Below are 6,000 nucleotides of genomic sequence, written 5' to 3' on the forward strand. Positions count from 1 at the left end.
CCAGTGTGCCATGGCACTCTGGGGTGCCTTGAATGAGGTGCTGTGGGCAACACTGGCCTTCTTTCCTTCCCTCCCTCCTCTGATGCTCTCTCATGTCTCTGATTCCCAAAGGCTTGCACAGCTGTTTATTGCAGCAGCCCTGGCTATAAGCTCCACAGGTGTATAGTGCCTCTAGGAGGTATCTCTCTTGAGCGGGGGGGGGGGGCAGTTCAAAGACCAGGGATGGCAGCATTAGCTGCTCAGAGGACTCCCAAGGTGAGGGGAGAGGAGAGGAGGCTGAGGGAATACTTCACAAGGGAAGGTGTTGGAAAAAAGGTGAGAGGCTGTCAGCTTTGCAGGCAAGGGGTGACATAACTGCGCTCTTGAGTCCCACAGGGGTGCCGCAGAGATAATGTAGTTGGTCAAGGGACTCAAAAAGGTTGAAAAGCTCTGCCCTACACAAATCCGGAGTGGACTCCCTAAGGCGGTTGGATGGCACCTTGTATGCCTCCTTCCGGCAACTCCTGTAGCCAAACTGGTGCCAAACGTATTGCTCTGCTTTCCTTTGGACCACATCAGCGAGGCTGGGGGGGGGGTGTCGTGTCATCTGGACAGCACAGGACCTCCATACACACTGCCCAGGCTTGTGTCTTGCAGTGGTCACTTCAGTGCTGTTAATGCAGCTGTTTAACTTCACCCCTGGAGGCATACTCCATTGTCTCTTGAGACAGGTGGATGCCAACCAGTAGGTGATGCAGGTGGAACTGTACTGCCCTGCTGCCTGTGGGGAGACATTTGTGTGAAATTTAGCAAAGTCTACCATTCCAGGGACGCGGGTGGCGTTGTGGGTTAAACCACAGAGCCTAGGACTTGCCGATCAGAAGGTCGGCGGTTCGAATCCCTGCGACGGGGTGAGCTCCCGTTGCTCGGTCCCTGCTCCTGCCAACCTAGCAGTTCGAAAGCACCCCCAAGTGCAAGTAGATAAATAGGTACCGCTTCGGCAGGAAGGTAAACGGCATTTCCCTGCGCTGCTCTGGTTCACCAGAAGCGGCTTAGTCATGTTGGCCACATGACCCAGATGCTGTACACCGGCTCCCTCGGCCAGTAAAGTGAGATGAGCGCCGCAACCCCAGACTGGACCTAATGGTCAGGGGTCCCTTTACTTTTACCTTACCATTCCAGAAAGAAGATTGCTCCCCACCTCCCCATATACATTGGTCCTTGCCTTGAAGTAAAACAAGTTTCAGACGGAGGCATTTACTAAACCAAAATCACATACCTTACTATGCACTATGGGGATTTATGCAGGTTTCTTAGCCTTCTGTTAGTGCATTGTTGTCAGTGCCAGACCCCAGCCATTAATTTTCAGTTAGATTGATATATGTTTGGAGACATGACAATTAGGCCAGGCAAACTATCATGTCTCCAAAGATCCTCTTGGACATTGCAGGCTCTGTGGATAGGTTTCCAGTGTTTTCCAGACGATGGCATGCCACATTTTAGACAGGTACTGTCTTGCCGTCCTGGTATTGCTGTTGAACCCTCTTTTGTAGGCAGCGGCTCTAATGGCTGTTTACCAGATAATTCTGTAATGTATACATTAACGGATTAATCCCATCTATACAGCTATTAATCCCCTTAGCTCTGTTTTCCTATACTGCAAAGGGCCAACCACCCATACTCTCCGTACTAAAGCAAATACTTCTTTCAGCGCATCTGATTCAGATTTGCCACACAGTCATTGGACTGATCCAGAAGATGAGCAGTCTATGTATCTCCTAACCTGCCTGCTTAATATGTGCTTGGTTTGATGATACAATTAAGGGTAGTGTGAAAATAAAGACAATATGCCACACCAGGGTACTGTATTTCACTTCCATTTAATAACCCCTTTTCCCTTGCTCTCCTCCTCTCCTTGTCTATAATGAGGGATGTAATCCTCATTCTCCCCCCCCTGAGGACCTTTAATGGCTCATGGAAAATTTGCCTTTTCTTGTCTCAGTCGTGCTGCATGGGAAGTTCCGTAAATTAGCTCTAGGGAAGACCAGCCTAATGATTGGTTGTTAAGGTGCGTTTCCAAAAGGGGAATGTGTGGTGTGCTTGGTGCTACAGCTAAGGCAAGATCGCAACAGCATATCCATTTAAACAGCAGAATTCCTGCCTTACATTCTAAGGATTCCATCCTGAGATCTGCTTATTTTAAAGTTGTTTTGTGCTCAGCGTATATGCTCTTGATATATACATGGGGTGGGGAAAACAACTCGGGAGACCTGTTGACCCTTACTATGAATGTAACACAAGACACTGCACTTAAACGTTGTTATTATATACAGCTTTGGACTGTAGTGGACCTACATTTGGGGGGCTCTGAAGCTTGAACTGTTATGGGACCCCCTTTGCAAGCAGCAATGAGGTCCGGGAAACCACTGTTATCTTCTTCAACAGGGCTGTTCCATAGCAGATTGCCACACTGAAAAAATAAATAAAAATTAACTACTACATCTCAGGTTTTGATTAAAATTGTACTGGATTATCTCACATGCCAAAGTCACTGGTGTGAATAAAAAAATCAATCATATGCCTTGTAGTTTTCTAGTTATGGGGCGGTGATAGTTAGGTAAGTACATGCATGATGCATCATAGAATGATGAAACTGGGTCTATTTTTTTTAAGCGTTGTGGACTAAAGTCGCTTCTGAGGCCCCTCCAGGATTAGGGCCCCTGAAGCTTAAGCTTCATTGGTTTCATAGTAGACCCACCTCTGGCTGTGGACTTGTAATTTCTTTTAAATTTACTTATTTATATCCCCAGCAGCGTAGCACATAGATACCAAAATCTAGGGAAGGTTAGTCATATTCAAACCCCATTAAAATCAATTATTATCTTAAGCTATCCAACAAGGTGTTCCATTGGTTTCAATGAGAGTGAAGCATGAATAAGTTTCTCTGGATTTTGGCCAGAGCACACACAGCTCTGGGTACAAGCATACCGTAACCAAATCTGCAAGCACATTCGTATATATCCATGTTTGCTCTAGTTAAAGTTTAGGACATGTGGCCTTTGCAACTACAATCTGGGTTAGTCATCATAGCCTTCACCCAAAAACCTTGGAATTTATAGCAGAGAGAACTCAAGTAATTGTAGAAGTTATATGTTCACTTTAGAAATTAAACCTTGCTTTGCGTAAACTAAGGCTTACTCAGGCTGCACACCTTTTGCCTAGGGATCTTTCCCCCCTTAATCCCAGATATCTGGGGGTTGGATGTGGTTAGGGGAAATAAAAGCACTGCGGCAATATTAGCAATTCCTTTTTTTAACCATTACTTTGCATATTTCAAGGCTGGGCCAGATAGACATATTTTTCCGTGTATAAAACTAGGCTTTTTTCCTAAAAAAATAAGGTCAATAATTAGGGGGCGTCTTATACACGGATACATCTCCCCCCCCCATTTTCTTAAATCTGAGTCCCCCCAAAATAGGGGGCGTCTTATACATGGGGGTGTCTTATGTATGGAAAAATATGGTAATCTTTACGGGAGAATCAAGATATGACATGTACATTGCCATGATATTTTTTTTAATGAGTTGGCGACTTATAAATTGAATGAATGAATGAAATGTTTCCTCCCCTCTCTCTGACTCATTACCATACCAAGAGAAAAAGTTATTCATCCAAGAAGGTACAGTGTGGCATGGCACAGGGGAATTCTCCCATGCAATCAGAGTAGTGGCGGATAGTACCCACTGGGATTGGTAGAGGGGGAGGCAGGAAGGCCAACTGGACATGACAACAGAGCCAGTCACAGGCAGCCCCAACTAATTCCAGTTTTGTCTCCATTCAACCCACTGAGGGTTCTACAAGGGCAAAACTGGAAATGAAGAAGAAGCTGGCTGGTTGAATTTAAGAGCACTGATTATTGTTCCTGAGTGGTTCAGTGACTCTTATGTCTTAAACCAATTATTGGGCACCGTTTGGGAATAAGGTAAGTGTCCCTTCTGTGGCTGTTCTAAACCACACGCATATGGAACATCTAGAAACAGCTTCAGTTTGTTGCTCAATTAATGTCCATTTACCCAATAAATGTAAAGTATTTGAAGCAAACTATTATTATAGCATTTTCTGTTTTGTCTACCTCCCTAAATGGTTTCCTTCTTCAAAGTACTGAGCTAATGTATGTGAAAGACTTTGAACACATGAAATGCGTGATATACTAATACGTGGTTATTAGCAGCAGGAATGGAGAGTTTCCCATCACCACCAGTCCCAGGGGCCGTGCTGGGAATAACTTTTCAGACCTCTGTCTGCTTCTGACTTTCTGACAAAGAATAGGATTTGAGGGATTTGGGCATTCGCTTGAAGTAGTCAAGTGTAGACATTGATCTGTCTATATAAAATGTCATATCATAGCATTTGGATATAGAGTTCCTTTACTTTCAAATGCTGTGTGTAGTAGTGGCCTGATTACATTTGATAACCATGTAAAAACAACCACCGTACATTTCAAAAAGCATTAATGTCATGAAAACAATTCACAAAAGCACAGTTGTTTTACACTAGCATTACTTGAATGCTGTGTACTTACTAGGATGTTAGTATCCTGATCATAACCCATGTGTGATTTTCAAAAATGTTTGAAGTTACATCCACAGAATGGGTGCTTCTGCTGACAATTATTATTACATTTAATATTCAATAACATTAAATATGTATATAAATATTTACTATACCCTTTAAACTTGAATACTAACAATGCATTTGATTTATTTAACTTTTAATTCCTCTCCAAGGACCTCAAGGCAGCATGCATGAATCTGCCCCCTCTTCATTTTATCGTCACAACGAGCCTGTGATGTAGGTTAGGCTAACAGTTGGTGACCGACCCAAGGACAACCACTCACCTGCATGGCTAAATAGGGATTTGAACCCTCATCTTCCAGGTCACAGTCCAGCACTCTACCACTACACCAGACTGAATTAAAAGCATACCTCTTTACCTGAACTTTTCCTGACTTGTAATACCAGTTCCTGGCATTTCCATCTACTGTAACTGATACTGATGTTTCTTGCTGCTTTAATGATATGGTTTTTACTGCTATATTTTGTGCGCTCTCTCTCTCTCTCTCTCTCTCTCTCTCTCTCTCTCTCTCACACACACACACACACACACACACACACACACACAGAGTTTATGTGTGTAATACAGTTATATTTACTGTATATACGGTATACACACACACACACACACACAAATATGTATGTATGCATATAAACTGCTTTTTACAATTCATCTTGTTCTTTAAACTCAAAACCCTTTAAGAGGTTTCCAACAAAATAAATATGTTCCTGGCAAATAAATCAGGCAGCTTCTAATTTTATATCTCCCCTAGTGAAGCCTAAGGATTGGAGGCATCTTGTGTTCTTTCATTCCAACAAGATATAAATAAACTGTATTTTGCAATAAAGGAGTTATCCCTTTGTCTGCCTCCCCTAATCCTAATGATATTTGTAGGTTTTATCATTGTGCTGTACGCCAAGCCTTATTTATTCAGGTTTCCAGTTTTGGGTGGGGTGGGGGAGGCCTCTGGATTCCTCTGCGTCAGTAGCAGGCGGGAGGGTGGTACAGGCAGGACTGGTACAGGTACAGGCCTTGCTCACCTGCCTTCCAAACACTGAGCATCAATGCTGCTGGTTCTTGGGAGGGAGAGAAGGAGGCATGAGACTCAGGGAATTCAGCATGATATGACACTGTAGGGCAGTGGCTCCCTAAGTGGGCGGTACCACCCTCTGGGGGCAGTCGGTTATGCTAGGGGTATTAAGAGGCAAGAGGGCAGCAGGGGAATGCTGGAGGTAAATGACTATCAGACTTTGAGAAGCTGGTATCACTGGATAAAGTTCATCCATTTTGTTGAGTTAATTAAACCAAATACAGTGGTACCTTGGTTCTCAAATGCCTTGGTTCTCAAACAACTTGGAACCCAAACACTGCAAACCCGGAAGTAAGTATTCCGGTTTGCGAACTTT

Source organism: Podarcis vaucheri, assembly GCF_965113315.1.
Source record: "Podarcis vaucheri genome assembly, chromosome: 2".
In the NCBI taxonomy this organism is placed as follows: domain Eukaryota; kingdom Metazoa; phylum Chordata; class Lepidosauria; order Squamata; family Lacertidae; genus Podarcis; species Podarcis vaucheri.